Below are 22,515 nucleotides of genomic sequence, written 5' to 3'. Positions count from 1 at the left end.
CAAATTTATCTATAATAAAATCTTATTTGCATGCTCTGCATTCGACCGGATGTTCACCGTAAATTAACCCTAATTCGTTGAACAGAACCGGTTAAGAAAAATACCGTGTTACAATCGCTGTACGAAGGTCTTGCTCGACTCTGCTGGAGGGTGAAAGCTTCCGATCTCGAAGTATACGATTGCTTACCGGGCATAGTTGTTCTCCAGCGCTCGGGGCAGTCTTCTCTCGACTCTCGTTCCTTCCATTTGCCATTTCTCTTTCCACTCGATTCTCGAGCCTCCCCGCTGGGCTAGGTCAGGCTCGCACCTGCCGACCACGGCACCTGCGCCTGCAAAAGTTCATAATACACTTTCCAGGATTTGCTGTTTACCGTTAGATCACCTTATTGTTTATCGTTTGGACGAAACACCGGGAGGTCCGATGGAAAATATCCTATCCGACGCGATACGTAACGAGTGGTCGATTATGGTGGCGCACGCTATGCGGCAAGGTCGTTTCGTGATTCTCCGTTCAACATCATAAATCGCGCGCAATAAAGCTAGCAGAACGGATGAAATTTGAAATTCCCCAGGGAAAGTAGAACAGCGTGGAGTTGGCTTTATTTTGCCTTCCGAACGTAAGTTAAAAATTGGAATGTTCTTGGTGTGGTGTTATGATTTTGTAAATAGATGCCATTTTACTCGAATATTTTAGGAAATTTTAGTATAAGGCAAAAATAAATTTCTATGGTATGAATGACAAGGCAGCTTTAAAAGCATTACGTTGGTGTTTATTTGATTAGCGTGCAAAGGTAAATCACAGGATATTGTTACTTTGTTTGGATTTGTCACAAGTTTAGAACGTATCAATCATCTTCGTTGCCATAGGAATTTATTAAAAGAAAATAGTAAATTGTCTCTCAAGCGTATTTGAACTATCGACAATTGAAGTATAAATCTTGTAAAGAAACTTTGCTGAAAGTCGCAAGCAATCACCAAAAATACATCGTTCTAGGTTTACACATTTTCTATGTAAAGCTACGTCATTTTGTTAGTCATTTTGTCCACTGCAGTAATTGTAGCGTAGCCTCAATAAGCTTCTCGCGCTGCTTTAACGATACAGTACTTTGGTACAATTTATTATTTGTTGCAATAAATATTTCTCGATATGTGTATTTGGAAATTTTCATCTTCGTATCTTATTTTCCATATCGATCGCATTGCTATATAATTGCAATCGATCTTCCACCTCCGATTCATCGAACTGAGTCATCACGTTCGTATTGCTCGCGTTACGTAATAAGTTTCTCGATTTAACTACTATGATCTTTTAGATCCTCATACATGATTCATCCATTCGAGATCTGAAACAAATATCCAGCGTGGCGAAACAGTTGGACGATTCGACCGGTGGCTTCGTTCGTTCTGCTCGAGTGTCACTCAATCGGCGCGATATTTCAATGATGGTGAACAGAGAAAGTGGGCAACCAGAAAACGACTTGGATTCTCTTGCGGGAGAATCGTCAAACACGGGAAGCGCATCGCTCGTTAGCGCAATAGCGGCTCTAAACTGTGGGAAATGAATCCATGCGCGCGCGAGCGAATCTCGTTGCACGTTTGCGTTAACCGCCGGCTTCATTGCCGACATGTTCAGTAAATAATCTTAGTTATTCGCCGCGATCGATACAGCCGGCACGATTCTAATCGAAGCATCGTTTCGATACCGTCTGATAAACTGTAACGATAGCAATAATTATATTAAGCACGAACAGCTCATATACTGTCATCGGCTATCGCTGCTTCGATGTTGTTTGTAGCTCGCCATTGCATTACTATCCGAGATCGGCTGAGAAAGTCTCAGAGCTAGGATTTTACATTTCTGACGTAGATATAATATGGACATTTGTAATATTCAATAGCACCTAGCTGATTTTTCGAGAAAAAAAATCATAGTTTCGAAAAGATGAGTTTGAGTTGAGATGTTGACGTGGTAGTTATATTAGTAGAAGAGAAAATTATTTGTACACCGTTCAGTTTATTATAGCATTTACGTACATTTCTTATCATTTAGTAACAATTTTATATTATTATAAAAATTTGATAGAATGAAAATTAAATGTAGAATCAGATAGAAAACGCTTCGTGGAAAAATAAAAGTATACGCAAATAGTTTGTGTAGTCACTGTACGTCTTCGTTAATCTATTAAGAACACGCGATTTATCTAATTACACGTTTCATTTAATTGTATAAATATCACAAAAAATAGCAAACATTGAAATATCACAGTGAATCCTTAATCATTGCTAATTTTAATTTATTTTCATTACAGTTAATATTCAAAGATATATTAGAAACGGTGAAACACGATAATTCATACACTCGTTTCTTGAAACACTAAGGAACCTTACTGAAACGACGGTATTAGTAAAGCATTAATCATCTACATTCCGGGATATTGAATTCATCTTGAAAATACGTCTTACATATTGAGCAACGCAAATTTATAACTTCGACAGGATAAGTTCGCTCTTTCGAGCCTACTCCAAGAACAACGTAAATAAACGAACACAAATAAACGTTTATTCGAAGAATTTAGTTTCTTGAAACACCGATATAAATTTCCTTAGCGCGTTAGTTTGCGATCCCGTAATGTTATACCGTATGGGAAGATTTATCTATCTAACATTTCTGTTTGTGGTGCCCTGGCATCAGTGGTTGCTGATGCGTAAACGCAGATTTCGTTGAGGTTAGCCTTCTAAGAAAGTTAAAATTCCTCGAGGCGTTCCCTGAGGGTCCAATTATCTCTTCTGCATATTCGCTAATAACAGCTGGCCTGGTTACCAATGGTCCATTCGAGTTTATTTGCCGCCGAGTTTCTGCAGCTGCTTGCAGAAGTTTTTCGTTTTTCTGATTCGTTCGACCATTCGTTTCCGTTTATTTCACCAAACGAATCCAGCTTCATATGGAAATTTCGCAGTTCATCGATAAACACCATTATATTAGGTATATTTTCGCGCAACGAGTTTATGTTTCGTCATCGATTATACGGAGGTGTACACGTGACGATATTATCGACGTATCAACTGCTTTTTATTTTATTCAGATTACTGTGGCAGCAGAATCGAAAGGTTCCGAGGTATCCCTCGAGCGTCCAATTATCTCTTCCGCGTGTGCGCATCGATGATTACCAGTTTCTAAAGTAGATCAGAGATTCTCCTAACAATACGTTCCTACGGTTGCTTAAAGATTTATTACCTCTAGCGTTTATCGTGCATGTATCTGTTTCCTTGGATTCTGTGTCAATGATCGCGAGTATAACGAAGGAAATTTCACATTGGATTTTTAATATTACGTTGATACCAAAAAGATTCGATCAAATATTTTATCCGATAGTTTATTGATGCTCGTGGCTGATAAATCTGTCGTTGATCTTGTTGATCACATAAAAATGAAATAGAAGTAATGCGCTTTCATTTGAAACGCTTTAGAATTGCATAAAGAATTCCTTTTCGAACCATTCGCGTCAACAATCTCTTTCCACCTTTATCGAATAATTTCATCTTTCCTTTTTCACCCAAGACCGTATAGAAATGCAAATTTTTGACGGTAACATGACCGAGCGAAGAGTCTCTGATTCTTGTTCGCCTATTTTTACCCTTGGCGATATTGTAACTGTCACTCCTCATCAGGTATACGATTCATCGTTTTCGAAAGAATCGGCCATTTTCACAAGCGAAAGAACGCGACTTGCGCGCGGAACCGCCTCGCTTTATGCAGATTGCCAACGAAGTCAGAGGTTTTAGAGGGAACCCCCGAGCATCCAATTATCTCTTCCGCATGTTCGCTAATAATTGCCAGTCTAACCCCGGCTAGCGGTGATCCATCGAATTGATTTTCTTCCGAGTTTCTGCAGCTGCTCGAGACGCAGCGTGTTCCCTGCCACGGGCCTGGCCTCACGCTCTCTCTCTCTCTCTTTCTTCTTCTTTCTCTCTTTTTCTCTTCGTTCCTCTTCCTCCGCCCTTTTCACATCCTTTCGTCGTTGTTTCTCTCCGTACGCGACGAAATCGCGACGAACTCTCGAGCACTCTCGAGGGTCAATTAAAATACCGATGACCATCGTCCCGGGCAGGATTTACGAGCGTGCTGATCTTCGGCCCTGATCGTTCATCCGACAGTCAGCTGGTGTCGAAGTCCACAGCTGGGAACCTCGTTGCGTTTATCATTTGCATTGCAGCTATGCAACGCGCGGATCTTGTGCGTCCTGAGTAGCACGAGCTTGCCGTTTCCTTTCTTCTTCGTGGCTCAAACCTTGAGAGCGCCACTTTACCGTGAAGTACACTTGGATTGCGTCCGGATCTTCAAGCTTCGCGGAACATGGTTGCTACTCACGAAGTAGATGCTTGCACAAACGTTCGAGACATGAATTGTACGCTGGTTGCGAGAGTTTCTTATGGGCTTGTTACTTTGTTACCATTTTTTAAAAGACTCGACGAACGCTGCATTTTCAAACGATGATCGATTGAGAGGTACGAGTAATATCGAATTCTTTTCTGTGGAGCTTCGCTTATTGTTCGTTGTTAACACGTTTCAAGCGTCCGATAGGGAGACTCTCAGAGGGATTCGAACAGAATGAAAAGATAACTTGATATTAAAAAGACAAACAAATAGCTTCAATTTTATCGATCAACTGATTTCACGAAATTATTTAGAATGAAGTAGAATTAAATTGAAAATAGACTAAATATTTTTGGTAACAAGTATAGGAATATTGTAAATAATAATTGAATAGACTCTCGAAGGATAATATTTAATCTTATAAAAACACATTTCTTATAGCTTGATCCTATTTCTATATTTCTTTTAATAATTTCTTACTTCTGAGTAAAAACATCACAGACCTCGTTTTTTATTTTAAACATCGAGGTTGCAAACCTGCTTCCAGTACACTAAATCGAATAAATTCGACATTTTTCACAATCCCGCGTCGATAGCGATACAGTTTCTAACGTATCCTAAAACTACCGATCCAATTCCTAACTCCAAACCATAGAGCATCAAGTTCAGTTCCATTAAACGTTATAAAACTGTATCGTATAAATGTTAGGTGAGCGAATGCTTATCTGCTATTCGCAAATGAAAGGCACTAATTTAAGTTTCTCTAGGAGAGGTAACTCGCCGGTCTGGCATAGCGCTTCCTTGGAAGTCGGTACGATATCGAAAATTCGCAGAATCCGATAAAAGCGAATGTTACGTTCGGCTGGCGGGTTAGTACCGATAGTTGAACCGGTCGCATAATAAATAAACGAAGGTCCCTAATGGATCTTAAGCCGGCAACAATGGCTCTGGCCGGCTTCTGGACATGTTTACGAACACAGCAAACCGGCGTATGCGCGCGCGTATGCAGATGCATGCCACGTGCATGCACATATGCTTGTGTGATGCAGATCCGTGGAACGCATACGCGTGATGCGAACATTTGTGCATCCACGCGGAGAGGACAGATGCACGCATTCAAACGCGTACGATCGCGTGTATTAGATACGTAGCACGCGATTTCCCGATGCTGCACGGATTTCAAAATGAATCGTGTAACGACCCTGCCCCTTTTTGTTCGAGTTAAAATCTAACCGAATTCTCAATGTAATCTGACTGAGATCTTATTAAAACGCCAACATGTGTACATATTTAGTTTTTTTAGATGGATAGGTGAATAGGTATAATTTATCGGCTGCCGCAGTCTTTCTTTCGTATTGGATATACGTTGCACGGTTACAGCAGAGCAGAGTATTTCAGAACTGTTGGGGAAGATTGGAATATGAGTTGCGTTTGTTAAGGCAAGAGAAATTGTTCATAGGTATAAAAGTACATTTTCAGGCACATATTTATCGAGGCTATTCAATCTTGTTTCACTACGTTTCAATGAATTTTGCGCATTGGTATCGCGTACATAAATATATTGTGGTAGTATTATATAATGACAGGATGCTTAATGTATTAGAATAACGGAATCCCATTTTTGTTTTTTGTTTTAATTGCACAAAATTGATACAGAATTTTTATTTCATCCGTTTAACAAACATATGAGAAATATAAAAGAATATGATCTCACAAAAAGCACGTTCTAATTACTTGCTAAAAATCTCTTTCCCTTCCGCTTTAACGTTGGTATATTCAACAATATATTTATACTTTAAAAGATAATTTCTTTAAAAGATAATCCACGTAAACTCCTGTCTATATGTGTGACTGAAGATTGAAGATAGCTTATTCAATTACATATAAACAAATAGAACAAAAGGACAGTAAAGAAGATTTCATCATAAATATGGCTTTCAGACAAGCTTTATTTCAACTATATATGTACAATAATCCTTACTGTACATGTATGTAATCCTTGATGCTTTTAAACATTGTTACACGTAATCCGAAGTACTTATCTGCAAGAGCAAAGTATGACACGTAAACGCCTAGTCGATAAGAGACTCGTAAAATTGCAACACAGAAGTCACATTTACACGTGATTTACGCGCGAAGGGATGAAGGTGCATTAGAAGATTGCTGCCGGCACGAACGAAGAAAAACGCGCTCTTTCTATTCTCGGTAGACGAACCACAAGGGTATCGCATTCATTACTCTTTATCTTTGCTCCTTGCCAGCTACCAGGGATACCACCACCCGTTCTTCCTACAACACGTTCCACTCGGACGAAGATTTTCGTGCCTCTGCCCGATAAAAGGCTGCCGTGCATGCATATCGCACCACGATAATTTTGACGAGGCTTACACGGTTTTGGTATTAATATTCAGAAAGTACGTGTTCTGGTTATACGAAACAGCGATAACGAACTACCAGGCTGATTGTGCTTCGAAGATAAGGAATTATATACGTTTCGACGAGAATTATTATGGCATTGTCGATAAATTTGGCTTGTTGTTCGTCGTTATTGAATCATGTTGGTAACGTTGAGTCGTGAGAATCACAGTTTACTTAGAGAGACTTGCGCTGTGATTATGTGTATGGCAAAATGTACTACGCAGTTGCTTTTATGCAGTGTGAGTTAGGATTGCTAGATTGTAACGTACGAAATATTCGAGTTTGTTGTGTCAATTTTCTAAATACTTTCTTTTTCGCTAAATAATTCTATTTTTATAGATGTATTATCGTATATCGTTTTAACTCTAGCGTGGGTAATCGAAGGTATCTGGATATTCTCGATTTTTCTATTCTTCTTACCAATTTTTTAATTTTCTTGGGTATTTTTATACCGTAATTTATGTGGTAGTTTCAAGTATTAAAATTGTTAACATAATTATACACTTGTTGAACACCGTAGCATTTTGGTTGCCTTCGTAAGGATCAAAATTCAGAAAACTTTCTTCGTCATATAAAATTTCAATATCTTTAACATTTAGGTACGAGTATAAGCAAATTCCCTTTAATATCTACAACCCACTAGAGTCCTAATTTCGCAAATATATAAATATAGCACTTTCTATTGTTAAAGTGATTAAAAGAGTTCCGATATTTTTCCTGTCTACGTTCGGATACCTAAAGGGTGCGATTATTTTGTCCATTTCATTTGGATAATAATTCTATCCTTCGATCAAATGTTTGATCGAACGACTAAGCCAATACTAAACCTTAGATTTAGAAATCACAGGTTTCAATCGATAAACGCACTGTGTAATTGAGATTCACGTAGATTCCCGGTTACTCTTTTTCGTTTCGAACTGCAAATTAAAGCTCAAAGATGCCCAAGCAGAGATTCTATTGGCGTCATGAAATTATGTTCACTGTTGCTCCGATTGAAGAAGCTACCTGTAAGAAAAAGAACAAGGCAGATGCAGCTGGTCGAGAGCGAGATAAGCGAGCCTATCTGTACGCTCCATGCGGAGTATGGAGTTACGAGCGAGTTAGCAGCCGATATGAATGTACGTTGTCTAATAAGGACAGTAGTCTGATTGTGAGACTTGCTTTGCCACGGTGCGGTACCGCCAACTTGCATTAGCGATTTTTCCACTTGATAGCTTGAAAAATGATTCTCTTTTAATCGGTACAGGAAGCTCTCGATTTGGACTACGTGTTCATCAAGGATACAAAGTGCCACTCGTTCTTGTTGCGGCTATTAATATTCCATTAAGTGACTGTCCCATGGTATAATGCTGCGGTATTTATTTCATTTTGATTGATTTTTTTGAATTTTATAGTTTTTGCTTAACGGAGGTTTGTAACGTTTATCATAAGTAACTGTTGGATATGAAAATATATGTATTTGTTGGAATAGATATTTAATTTTGACTTGAATCGTCAATAATTTGATTTTTTCTTTCTTTCCTTAATGTTGTTAATTATTAATTTCGAGTTTTTTTAAGTGAAATATTATGGATAAATATTGTAACAATTTTTGGGATATATATATATGTGTAGCATTTGGAGTTATTCATTAAGTTTATCAGATAATTTATGTTATTAAATACTCTATATAAATTACGACCAAATCGATTTTATTTTTGTATCGCTTCTTATTCCATGTTTTATATTTCATTGGAGTCAATTGGAACGTTATATTCGACAAACGCAATCACTACAATCTATTTATCAATCTAGAATCTATCAATTGTATCATTTACTGTTCTGTCATTGTTGCAAAAGTTCATTGTAGGTTTATCAAACGAATAAAATTCTTAATACAAAGAATTCTACATAAACGAAGTCTGGAGTCTCACGAATCGAATACCAATGGTAGGTTGTATCTTTCACGCGCGTTTTCACGCCTGTTCGGCAGTCGGTTTTTTGCTAGAAAAACGAACAGAATTGAACGAGTTGCAGCTACAGCTAATAAACGAGTTACGCTTACAAAACAGAAGTGCAAACGCGTTTCCAGCTGTCGTTGTCCCAGTGGAACACGATAAATATCAAAGGAAGAAGTCGCGCGCTGATTATACTCGTCGCGATACTTTGCACGTCTTCTTTTCATACCCCTGGGAGTAAAGTTATTTTTCGCGGGAACCCATGAAAGGATCCGCCGCCAGCGTGAAATCAACCAACGGTCTTCCATCGGGTTTTCTTCTGTAATGTGAGATCGTTATACGAGTTTCAGACGGGAAAAGGATATCGACCGAACAGGGATAACTTATTTTAGCTGTTACGCGAGCAGGTTCTTTTTTTCGAATCTCCACCATAGGCTCATTTTCCATCGAATACATTCGATTCCATCAAATATTAATTCTATCAGTCTTCTCGCTCAATCTTTGCGTTTACACTTTGCGAGGTGCTTAGACACTTTCCCTGGAAAATTGATGTCCGTATCGTACGTATTACGCGAAATATTTTGGAATTTTATTGGCACTGTAATGAGATATGGCTGTTGCGATTACAATGTTTGTAAAGTTTGAAGCCAATCTGAAAGCGTATGTAGAAATTATAAGATATTTACTGCAAGAGTAGTATATTAGTAGAAAATTAGTATACAGCATGAATAGTCATCTTAAACGTATAATTGTTAAATACTGTTCCACCGAATATTGGGATTTATTAATACAATGGATATTTTGTGATTTCTTATTGTCGCACTAATTATTTTTTAATTTCTATATATATTTTTAGAATTTTTTCAACTTTACGAATATAATCATTGTAACAACAGAATTATTTTATCGTAATTTGTCGTTAGTCGAATTCAAAGATTACGAAATAGACATTGGTTAGTTTTTAATACAACGTGGTGTCGAACGCTTCGGGGAAAGTGTTGGATTTTTTTTAAATCCTGTAAAAAGTGGCTATTTAGTCACCTCTTGTTCGACGTGAACACGTTTGATCGCGTAACACATGTTTGCAAGCAAGCAACTGCTAGGTACACTTGGTGTGTAATGAACGATGACACATTAAATTAGAAGTTACTGCAGCATTGTTCGCCACGCGAAAGTATGCGACACACGCGAAACTGTTGTTCGTGAGCCATTAAACTGTGTGAGAAGAAACACGGTATACGAAAGCAAAGAAGTTCGATTCACTTCCGCGATGCAGAAGACAAATTCGTATAAACGCATTGTATATCGACATTGTCGATTGTTTATTTATTTCGAATTTCATGTTTTAAATGTTTTAGAATTGTCGATATATTAACATTAATATCCACTGGCTATTTTTCGCCTGATCGATTGCTCTAACAATTCTCATCGTATAATAATCGCGATAAAACTTCAATTCACAAGTATTTCGATACAAATTTCAACATTCCAGCTTCGTCATTTTTCAACATAGAAAGGAGAAAACAAAATTCGCCGGATAAAATCGAGCGAATCAATTTAATCCAAGATAAAATCAGAAAACCAGTTGGAAACATAATTGTGATTTTTCAATTTCATTCTATGTTTTCCATACGCCATTATACACACTCGTGTAAGGAAAATGTGAAATGCCTATGAATAAGGAATAAATCATATTTATACAATCATAAGTGACTCAATGGAAACTTTTCTCAATTCGTGAGTCAGAGACCGTCGGTAGAAATCTGTTGGCAGTTTTACGTAACTAATGATCTCCTCACAATAGATAACCTCGAGAATACTTTTAATAGGTTTCGAGGCTGAGGGTGGAGCAACAAACGGTAATTCGCCAGTTTTCCTCGTCGTTGATTCATTATGACAGTAAAGTTCATGTAATAATAACGCGTGCAAGTCCCGCGACGTCAATTCCTGACGTTTCCAATTGTTTTTCTGTGTTTTATAGCGAGTCTCTAAACGGATCTCCGCTATGTTTTCCAGGTGATATATTACATCGAGCGTAAATAAAAGTCGAGAGCGTAAAAATGATATTAAAAGCGTGCAAGATTTTTTGCTCCGTTTCTTTTATAGTGGTCGTTAAAATACGTCTTTCTAGAACGACCGTGTTGATTTTATTGAAAGCTATCATTACTTTCATAAAAGAAGATTTAATTAATTCTTCTTAGAGCTTTAATGAATCCTGTTTAGAGGAAGATTTAGTATATCGTTTTTATGAAAGTTTCAATGAACATGTTTACGCTGGAACTTTGCGACATATTTCTAACAAAACGTCTAACAAAATCTTAAAAAAAACTATACATAAAATGGTACTGAACTAAAACAAAATTTTATAATTTCTTACAATTTTCAAATGTAACTATTTTCTTGTTTCACTTTCAAAATTACCACTTATGCGATAACGTGATCGTGATAATGAAACTGATGATAAACATGGAATACATAGGAAATAAAGATAGGTTGCGATACCAAGGGAAAGTTTAGGCTAATCGAAAAATAATTTGAATAGAAAGGATATCTTTGTTTCTAAATATAAAGCATCATATAATAATTATATAATAACACATTTATATCAAAATAATCAAACGAAAGAGATCTTGACGAATTGTAAAAACCATTAACATTACAATGAACTTCAGCAACGTTTCATTTCAATAAAATTGACTCTCTTATGGAGTTTACAAAAATTTCTCTCCATTTATGTTTATTTCTATCTACGTAGTGATCCAAATCCGTGAAAACATGAATAAGATCAGCGTAACTAACTCAACACAACTGTAGAGAAAGCAAGAAAAAAGAAAAAGGAGCAGAAGAAAATAAAATCCCTCCTTCTTCGGTATTCTCAATTACAAGTTCAATATCCGGCGTTTACGCGCGTATCGCGTAATCGGCAGTCGCGATTCGACACGATTCGAGCGTGACGGGTAGTCGAATTCTTTCTGCGTGGCGCACCTCGGAATTGCTTTTACAGTCACCGATGCCGTCCACGTTAATAGCAGCTTGTTACGCGAACCGTGGCTCCGCGAAACGGCGTAGTAAATTTGCTGATCAAACGTCTAAATAAACCGCGATACATCGTAAAACGTAATAACCGGCGAGGGCTTGGGATTAATTTTCTCCATGGTAGATCATTTGCGCCGGCCTAGCACGTTAAAGAAGACACGCTTCTTTGCTTTTTCGCCTCCTCCCCGCTTCCGTAAGGTCGTTCGGTCGGATTTTTAATTATTACCTGGCAAAGCGTGTTACGCTCTTAGATGCCACCGCGACACGGTTCACTGTCACGAGCGTTTCTGCTTCGTTGCTACCGAGCCGTAGAATGATTTCTAGTTAATTACACGTCAAGTCGTACGACTCTTGTACGTATTGGACGATGTAACTCGGTATGAAAAGTTAGCGTCGATTTGCTTACTTCCTTGCGTTGCGAATACCGTTTGAAGAAGTTTGCGCTGTATCGGGGAAAAGCACGAAATTCGTTATGTTTATTTGTCGTAAATAGGTACACGCATCTTTCTATTTTTACGTAGATACGGAGAGTTTTTATGGTCATGTATTTATGTATTTTCCTTTGGTGTTTATGCGGGAAAATATTCGCCGCTTAAAGGTTTTCCTATGCAACAAGATACATATAGGTATATCGGTATTGGTTCAGTTTTATTTCGCGTATTAGTTATTTCATCTTTCTTTCTTAATTAAACTTGTATACGATTTTACGTATCTGATTCTATAATATTTGTATAATACATCGTTTATAATAATACTTCTACTGTTATATTAATACTAATACTGTTATAATATATATCTCATACATTAAGTGTGATCCTTCGTTCTCTGAAACCTCATAAACCGAAATCAGGCGATTATTAAAGATATATATTATTACATGTCAGTATGCAATCTTGTTTTCCTGCATCTGTAAATATTTCGTCCAATAATAAAAATATGCCTACAAAAATATATAAGGTGAATGATAGAAAATACGCGATTATGTTTGAATGAATCGAGTATTTTCATACTGACGATACTGTAGATAACAAAAATAAAAAAGACATCTTTATTATCGCTATTGAAATTTAAAGAACCAATAGAAGATAGCAACACAATGATAGAAAGAGTGTCACAAATTATAAATGATAATTCTAATTCTAATAAAATCAATATCCAATAACGAGATTCCATAATCTCGGAACAAATATCGAAAGTATTAACATTCACGATTGATACGTTACTTATTCTTGGCATAAAGACGTTCAGAAGATCCTGTCGTCCTGTTCTCCGCGATAACGTTGAAAAATTCCACGAAACTAGCATCCAGTCGATTTGGAACCGAAGACGACGACCGCAGGAGCTTGTCGCCTGTCAGTTTGGCAACCTGTAAGCCGAACAGTGTCACGTTCAGCGACACAAAGACAGAAGAATCTTTCAAATGGGAAAGAGCGAGAACGAAACGGTTGGTCGTGCCGCAATTCACCAGATTCGTCGGCCGACTGCAGTCGATCGACGCTGCGCGACGTTTCAACGATCCGACGCGACATGCGGTTACCCTTTCTTAAGAGCTCATCCGGTATTTGATTACATGCTGCGGATATCGTGCACCCTGGTAAGGTGCGTATGCACGTATCGTATCACCGTTGCGTGTCATCGTAACGTGTCATCGTGACGTGTCATCGTGGCGTGTCATAGTAGCGTGTCATCGTCGCATGCGTATCCGTATTTCGTATAAAATCCGAGGATACGATCTGTCATGAGAAATAGGGCTGCAGAAATAGGGTTTCTCCCCTGACTGCAATGACTTCGCCTCTTGAGTCAGCAACAGCCTTCTACGTTTTTATACATCGCACTCTGAAGACTCGTCCCGAAGAAAAAGAAGAAGAGAAGGAAGTTATCTCGTTGGTGAATGTTTCAAATGTTGGGTTGTCCGAAATGTTTCTTTCGTTTTATAAGGAATTAATAGACGCACAGTGTTTTTTGTTTTATATTTGTTTAGTGAATTATGCACGAACATAATAATAGAAATAGAACGAAATGGATCACACCTAATTCAATAAAATAATATAAAACAGAAATTCTTGTTCATCTATTATCACCTTATGAAACGAAAGAAACTTTCCGGACAACCTAATACATAAAAGTAGAGATATATACAGTGGATTTAGTTTATTGGCTGAACTGAATGCATCCTAGTGATTTCAAGTCGATTTCGTTATTGTTAATTGGTACGAAAATATTAAAAAGAAATGTACGTTAAAAATATGGCGTTACGTTTTTTGATTACCAGAGATTCATATATCAGTCTTCAATATCTTTTCAAAATTTTCAAACAATCGATATGCAAAATTGTCCCAGAAGTTTGTGATGCCATTGTGTGAGAAGTATCGAAGAATCATATTCAAGTAAATACAGTATCTTATTTTAATTTAACGTTTAACATTGTAATTTAATAAAAATCTTTAACTGTATATTATTACTATATGTTGATATATTTTATATTTATATATATACATACATATATTTTGAGAGAAACATTTAAGACAAATTGTGAATATTATAATATTCAAAGATCTGTCGATTGGAAGATTGTATTTAGGGTGAAGGAGTTTCTGATGCGTAAGCACGATGGCTTTGAAAGGTGAAATATTCAGGAGAAAAGTTCGGTTAGATGGTAGCTTGGACTAGGGTGGAATGTATAATTAATGTTTCTGTAGTAGCCTCTGTTCGCTCTTAAAAATATGTTTGAAATGTCATTCCGAATAGCACAGCGTACATGGTCATCGTAAATACGCTATTTTCATGCTATTAAATTTCCAAAATGAAAACTCTCATCTTGCATGATGTTCCCGGAGTTTATCGATATTTCAAAAGTTTTACTTTTGAAGCGTTGACCATCCGTCGTTTTCCTGCCTTTCGTCACTAACTTTGACGTTAACGTTAACGTTGGTAAATTTGGGGAAATTTATCTCTGCATTTTCTATCGTAGTTTCTGATGGCCTTTCGAATTTTTCATTTTTCGTTACTTCGTATGTATTGGTAAAAATTCAAAATACGTAACAATTTGGAAAATGAGAAAATTCAGGACCTGAAGTTCATAAAAGAACCCAAATTAATCGACAAATTATTATAGTACTTACGTAGTTAATCTTAAGTTGTCGCTAATAACCTTGTAGTTACTGCGACATGAAACTCTAATTAAAACAAGAGAAGCAGAAAAATGGCTAAAAGTAGCTAGAGATTTTGACGCTACGTGGAACTTTCCACAGTATATCGGTGCTTGTGGTGATAAACGCGGTACTCCGCAGCGTTCCGTGAAAAGTGGCAGCGAGTACATAAAGCACAAAGGGTCTTTTATCATTGTGCTTTTTTCTAGAGTTGATGCTAATTGCACCTTCGTATTTTTGGACGTGAGTTGTCAAGGAAGAGTTTCTCTCAAGGAAGAAGGATATTTACAAATACCGAGTTGCATACACTAATGAAAGAGAACCGCTGGGATCTACCTCGGTCTATTGCTTTAAGCGGAAGAAAAAAAGGAATTACAGTTGTTTTTCCTCGTCTGAAAATCTTATGAAACTCTCTCCAGATTCCTGTACTAAAGGGTCCACTCAAAGGATTTTTAACTGAGAGTTTTGTAGAGCCCGAAGGGTAGTTGAAAATATTTTCGGCAGAGCCTCGTCGACCTTCCGCGTGCTTAGAAAATCTCTGTTATTCAACTAGAGAAAACGTGAATTATCGACTAACGATTGCTCTGTCGCACAATTTCTTGCGACGAAGATCCAATTCGACCGCACTGTACGCTTCACAAGGGAGGTTTGATTCTGAAGAAGCAGGTGTTGTAACGAATGAGAGTTGGAGAGGGACAAATAACGAATAAATAGGTTCGCTATTTCCTTTAAGAAGAATTGCATGTCGAACAAGATCTACATTGTTAAATATAAGAGAAGAACTGGCCGATTATTTTTCGAGGGAAGGAAAACTAAAATGGCAAGGTAACTATCTATAGAAAATAGTATGACAAATATATCTGTAACAAACATATAACACAGCTATGTATAACGAAAACAAACTGCAATGGTTATAGCCAACAAGAAGTGTAACTTTACTTAAGTATCATTCTTATTTTTTAACCTACTGTACTCAATGTATTTTTTGTAGATTATTTTTGTATGATAGAAATCGTAGATTTTTAAAGGCGAATCAGGAACTTCTATATATCTCATTTGTTCCTGGAAATAAAAACAGGAATGGACCTAAAATTATCATACTTAATCGAAATGACTTACCTTCTTCCATTCCAGTACTTTCCTTTATCTTCATCTTCTCTTCTCAGTGCCGGTTGAAATATCTCATTATTTTTTGCACTGTTCGATAGTTCCTTTTGCTTTCTTTGCCATTTCCTGCCATGCATCTTCTTTCCTTATTCTATCATTAATAATTTACGTTACTTGGGTTTCAAGTTGCAAGAATGTCAGCCATTTACGATACGTATCTATCAATGCGATAGTTTCCTCCTTGCTTGCTCTCACCGCGCTGATCGCGTATAAACGTACAAATAAATAGCGTGGAAGTGATCTATTTTCGACAGCAAACGAACGCGTACAACACTACTCGGTCGAAATTGGCTCCGACGAATATCGCGTTTTGTCTTTTTTCCGTAAGCGCTTTACGACATCGCTTTTCTGTATGTGTACGGTGTTTGATGAGACGACGAAAAACGAGAAATCGACAAGTAACCGATCGGTTCGGTGTGTATCTTTGGATCACATTTTGCTAACCCAACAAAAGAAAAAACGGTGCAACGCTTGCCCATCCGCGTTGATGTGTAACAGCGATACGATACGTTTTATGCGCTTACGAATTATACAGGATGTGCATACGTAATGGTTCCGAAAACTCATTGTCGGTTTTTTGTCGTCACATCAAAGAAATGTTACGCATGCACGCAATATACGACGATACGCAACGATGATGTACGACGGTGATACGCAACGGTGATAGGATACGCGGATACAGGACAAATGGACACGCAGTGATAGGACAACGAAGAACGTAAGAAATACTTGGAATACCAGCTGGTTACTCCGATATTAAACGTCAGCGGCAATCTTTTCTTCGTGTCATTTTTTACTTGCTTTCTTAGTTCAACGAATCGGATGGTCCCGTCGTTGGTACTTGGACTCATCGTTTCGATAACTGCATTTGACAAGTTACCAGACAGCATTGCGTCGTTAATTGAACAGTTAGTGGTATAAAAAGCGTTGCTTTTTTTGCTTTGATCCGCTAATCAAGATTCGAGCAGCGCATTTATACAGACTTTTTCTGAAACTTTTCCAGGGCGCGACTACTTAGAATGGAATTTTAATACCGACTACGTAGCTTCTTTTGCTGCTGCGATAGCGATCTCTGGTAGAATCGACGTAAACAAATATGGCATGAGCTAACGGAAGTGCATATAATCGGCATACGTTCATTGTACACATGTACGCAGCTGATAACCCATTTCAATTCGTATTTCATTCTCTATTATCCTTTGTAATTCGTCGTTTCTTTAACGTGCACAGCGAGACTAAAGAGCTCGTTAATTCCTAATTAGCTGTGGCTAATTTCTCGACAGAGAAACCCCCATGGACTACCGTATTTGCGAAAAAGAACTCGAACGATGGGAACTCGATGGTGGTCCGGAATACGATCGTTAACTGGTACACGAGAATCGAGGGCTTGATTATACCGGGATTTCACAAGAAAGTTCGAATGTACAAGAACTTGGAAAGCCTAAATTTGGTCGTACACTGGCCCATGCTACACCATGGAATTTTTAATTCTCTGCAATATATACATACCTACCTTATACGTGACGGAATAATTTTGTCGTGAAAGGTTTCGGTATCACGAAGTTGTTCTTCTTGCTGTTTTTGCGCTATTGCTTGATATTCGTGATGAATCGACGGTAGATTTCGATGCATCAAATTTGAAGATGAAGAGACGCGTAGAGTTCATATTAAGTTGTATAACTTTGTTTTATATTATTCTGTAGGATAATTTTGTTCTATTACACTTTGCGGATGGATTACGTAATTTATTTATCTGATAACTTCAACGCTCTTGTTCTTTTATAGAAAAATTTCTACGCATGTACATTTTTATATTCGCTAAATTATTTAACGACTACTAAAAAAAGTTTTCCGAATGGAAGATCGAAGTAATTAACATTCCATTATCATTAGTACCGTAAATATTGCGATGATCTGAAAGATCGAACGAAACTGTGACAATTTGTGCCGTATTTTTTTTACTAAATTGTCATAATGTTCGTTTGCTATCAATTGTTGTCACTAAATCCACTTACAAGCAACATTTATCCATATTACTTATGTGCAATAACAACTCCTATACTGCTTCTCAAAATTTTGTAAAATTTATCAAACACCGAAAGACGAACAGATTAATTAAATAACTTAATGTGCAAAAATATATGCCTAAAATACAGAAAAAATTAGCTGTTATAATTTTTAATAAACAAAACTGGATCTTTGTTTGAGTCTTTAATTTTCTTAATTTGTTCAAAAGAATAAAAATTTGTATAAAACTCTGCAGCCTAGTAATGAATAAAATAAGTATATAGGTGATAACTCGATAACTTACAACTTCCAGGTAATAAGGATGGAGAAATAAAGTGGAAAAAAGCTGATAATTATGTAGACTACTTGATTATTGGATTTCATTATCGGATCTTGAACACGGCACTTGTTATTCTGTTATACACATGTAAACACGGTAATGAGCAATTACACTTCATGCACGAAGTTGTGGAATCGTCAGATTTCTAAGGACTATCGTTCAATTTACTTGGCGACTGCTATTTCCGTTGGTAAAGGATTCGTAATGTTTGCAATATTAAAACCTACCGTTTTATTTGGGATCTAAACTTTTTGTTCGTTAAAGTTGTGAAGCATCCTTAATGGAGAGATCAAATATTTTACGTTATTACTTGGTGCAAAAACTATGTTAACATATCTATTAAGCGAAAAAAGTTTGTACCGCTTTTACAGATATAACTTGATGTAGTGGAAATTACAAATATTTACGATAGTATCATCGTTAAAGTATTACATGCTCGAATTAATCTCACTTGTTACCGCCATTAGAAATATTATTAAAGAATATTGTACATGTATAATAATTCGACATATATTTACATTTGACTGAAAGATTTATCCCAAGTTTATATATCTAATTATTTTATGATATTCTATAATTATGCAGAAACTGTATTGTACTTGTGGTAACTTGTTTTTAGATATTAATTATTTTCCTTTGTGAAGATTAATCCTAAGAATTCGCTATCCAAATATGTTATATGAATTCTCCGTGCGCATAATTTTCACAAATCGATCGCGAAGTATTATACATGCTTTGGACGTTTATTTCTCTTTAAGCGGCTGATTAGGATTAAAAATAGAGACGAATCGATTTGACTCTTTTGGCGATTCTGCTCGATCCGTCTTATTAAATATTTCTAGCAATTAATTAGAAACGAAAACAGTGTTATAAATTAGTGGCAATGTTATGGAGACGATGATTGAAAATAAATAGCCAAAGAAACTTAAACCCGACAATGACTTCCTTCGAGTCTGGCAATGAAAATTTGTTCACGGTGAGTTGACACTTGGTTCTTATCGATCATACGATTATAACGTATCTATCGTTCAGATACGTTGTCTCTCCAATTTTAATAGTATGCTCCATCTTGATTTATTTACTTCATTTTCTCTAAATAAGCTTTCCAAATCTTCCCATACCGTAGCAAACATTTCCCCATCCTTAAATCCAATTTAAATCCAATATACACAGTTTCACCGTAAAAGGAACATCCACGAAGTACGTACTTCTTTTCTCCTGTCTAACGTTTTACAAGCGAAAACAACGAAGTACAATGAACCACCGTGAAGGTAATAAATCGCACCAGATAGGAGGGAATTGCATTGTCTGTCGGGGAAATTAAAAGGTAACGGTGCCCTGTTAGCCAATCCACGCTATACTCGGAATGTCAGCGATACAGTTACGCTTGTTCGATCAATGGCAGGCCGTGGTGGGCGCAAACGGTATAAAACGGTAGCATTCTTCTTCGAGATCTCCTGTCCACTTGGGTTCGCTACGTCTTCTGCTGGGTTAGGTGCAGGAAGAGTCTCGCGCCCACGTTTCAACGTTTCCACGATAGATAAGGAGACGCGGGTCAGTTTTACGCGGCGATGCAGTGCGTAATTTCCTGTGATACCATTTCGAGCTTCTCTTGTCCCCGGTCGAACGATCTGGGACACGGTGCGACCGAGCCAGGAAGACCACGGAAGGGAAACACGCTATGGGACACGACTGGATAAGACCACGGCTATTGTGTCTCTGCCCACGTGGATGCTAATATTGAATACAAATACGCGCAATAAACCAAGCTGCCCTAGCCTGCCCCCTATCTCTTGGCCGCATTGTTTTCACCCCACCTTGCTACGTTTTCGCGAATATTTTTCCATCACGTCGTCATACGATTTTCGAGTGTCTGCTAAGATAACGAATCTGGTGATATACCTTTCACTCAGCTATGAATCGAGTTTCACTCGGCTTGCTTGCCAATTATTTGAATAAGACCACACGTTGGGGATAAATAGTTGTTTAAGTGATACATCATTCTATTTGACTGTGAATGTTACGTAGAAGTAATTATGCGTTAATTTACTCGATCAAGATTTTTCTTCGGATTATTTAGCTATCGCATGAAACAATCTCTTATCTTATTTGGTGTTTACTATTTGTATAAATGTGTCTTGGAACGTTTCTTCTCCACAAATAGCTTCTGATTCTTACAAAAATCACGTCAAAAGTATAAATTTCTTCGCAGTGTCTCCTACAGACGCTAAAATAGAAGTAGTAGTAATTGAAATGTTTCGATATTTCAAATCGTGACTTTTTATCTTTACCTCAAATATAATCTACTCGAGTTTGGTTTCACTTAGATTTGTTCGAGATGAGAAATCTGATTGATTTTCGTTTGGTAGCGATCTTGCTGAAAAGAAATGACTAGGAAATAAATGGTTCAAGATGAGGTATGAAAATTGGTTCGTAGATTTGATTGCGAGCGGAGAATTTCTTATATTCCTTAAACTTTCATTGTTACAATGACCAAGAGTAAGATACAAGACATAGTTCAAAAGATGTTACTTCTTTGAACTTTATAACGATTTTAATCCTTCATAGTTAATTCATTTGATATTAAAAATAATTGCAATCGAGAGTAAGGAATCACTTTTTCGCGTGACACTGTTAAAAATTTATCATATTTAGCTAGAACAGGAAGAAAAAGTACTTCGAAATTCCATAAATGTATCAATCGGTTTTAACTATTCCGACTTCAAACATTTATTACAAGAATTCTTATCTCGCCTCGAATGCAAGGATATTTCTATTCTCTTTGGAAATCAGAAATACCATTGAGTAAACAATTCCTGCGTATAAAGCCTGCATCTAACATTTCAATCTACTTTCACGCCATATTATATTTCTTCGCAATTTTCCTCGAACCATATGATATAAAGCAGTTTGATGCGTACCATTGGAATTATAGAAATTCTCGGGACGCTATTGTTCGCGTGCTTCGCTCTATTTTAAATTTCCCGGGGCTTTCGAATCCAAGTTGGAACGTTGTCTATGCAATAAACTAAGCTACACAACGCGGCCTGTCTTCTATCTCTGCGGTATTGTTCCCATCAGGGAATATGTTTTCTCGTCCTTTCCTGCTTATGTTTCAGTCGACTCCCTCCGATATCGAATCTTACTACTCGGCCTGTGCTTCAAGTCAGATATTATCGAAGCATTGTCTGCGGCATCGTTTCGCTTAAACATAGTTATCACTTCTTAGCGTGGATTTTTCTTCTAAATATCGTTAGGAACATTCTATTACTGAAAATGGAACAAGCTTCATTTGAAACTCTAGTTAGGTGAAGAATGTTTATGAAGATAAGAAGAAGCTACTGTAAGAAAATAAGAAAAATTGAGAATAACAAAGTACATTAGGAATTTTTACGAAGAAATATTTTCTTCGTAAGAGGGTATTAGTATAATTGAAAGAAGGTATTAGTATAATTTTATAAAAGTAACGTTTAGAAATAATAATATTGCAATACAGAAACTTAAATAAATTTAATTCCAAATTAATTCAGAAATACAAAGAATTCGAATAATTCAAAAACATTTCACGTACATTCTAAGCAACTTATCGAACAGTAACGTATACCTATAAGAGAATAGAGAAATCGCAATTATCACCAAGTATCACATTATAAACAGACATGATAGTTACAAGCCATATTATTCGTTAAACAGCTCTACCAGTTCAAGTAATAGGAATCCAACGTTAAATAAACGAATGTTTTATGCAACTCGTTTGGTAATGTCTCGGAGTCGAGACACTGTGATTATCGTACCAACTGAAGAAAGACGTTCGAGGAACAATCTGAAAAGTACTTCCCGGAGGTGTGATCGCCAATAGCTTATCGCTTTCGTTGCCATTGAAACGGATTTTTACGCGAGAGGATCGGCTGGAGGAATTCTTGTCCTCGGCCCACAATGGCCTACGCAATGTCTCGTCACATTTTTCCTCCTTTCTATGTCGCGTTCCCGCTTGTACTTTCCGAGGAGAGACGTTTCGGTTCTATTATCCATCGACTTATTCCGAGTTACGAGTCGTTTCATGCGCTGAGGCCATCGTCAAAATGG

General features: G+C 37.1%; 1 protein-coding gene and 1 long non-coding RNA gene across 2 annotated transcripts in view; one reads left to right on the top strand and one right to left on the bottom strand.

The window, feature by feature from the left end:
* The window catches only part of LOC126920897 (protein cortex-like), a 250,975-nt gene that overhangs the window by 36,262 nt on the left and 192,198 nt on the right, over positions 1-22,515 (top strand). The gene's annotated exons all lie outside the window — the stretch shown is intronic.
* The window catches only part of LOC126920935 (uncharacterized), a 216,223-nt gene that overhangs the window by 25,191 nt on the left and 168,517 nt on the right, over positions 1-22,515 (bottom strand). Inside the window, exon 4 of the long non-coding RNA XR_007712150.1 lies at positions 188-329. This is a non-coding gene — a long non-coding RNA (uncharacterized LOC126920935). The remainder of the gene's footprint in view (positions 1-187; positions 330-22,515) is intronic.

This window comes from Bombus affinis, chromosome 1 (assembly GCF_024516045.1).
Source record: "Bombus affinis isolate iyBomAffi1 chromosome 1, iyBomAffi1.2, whole genome shotgun sequence".
NCBI lineage: Eukaryota > Metazoa > Arthropoda > Insecta > Hymenoptera > Apidae > Bombus > Bombus affinis.
The sequence above is the reverse complement of the archived record's forward strand: the minus strand, read 5'-3'. Positions and strand labels throughout refer to the sequence as shown.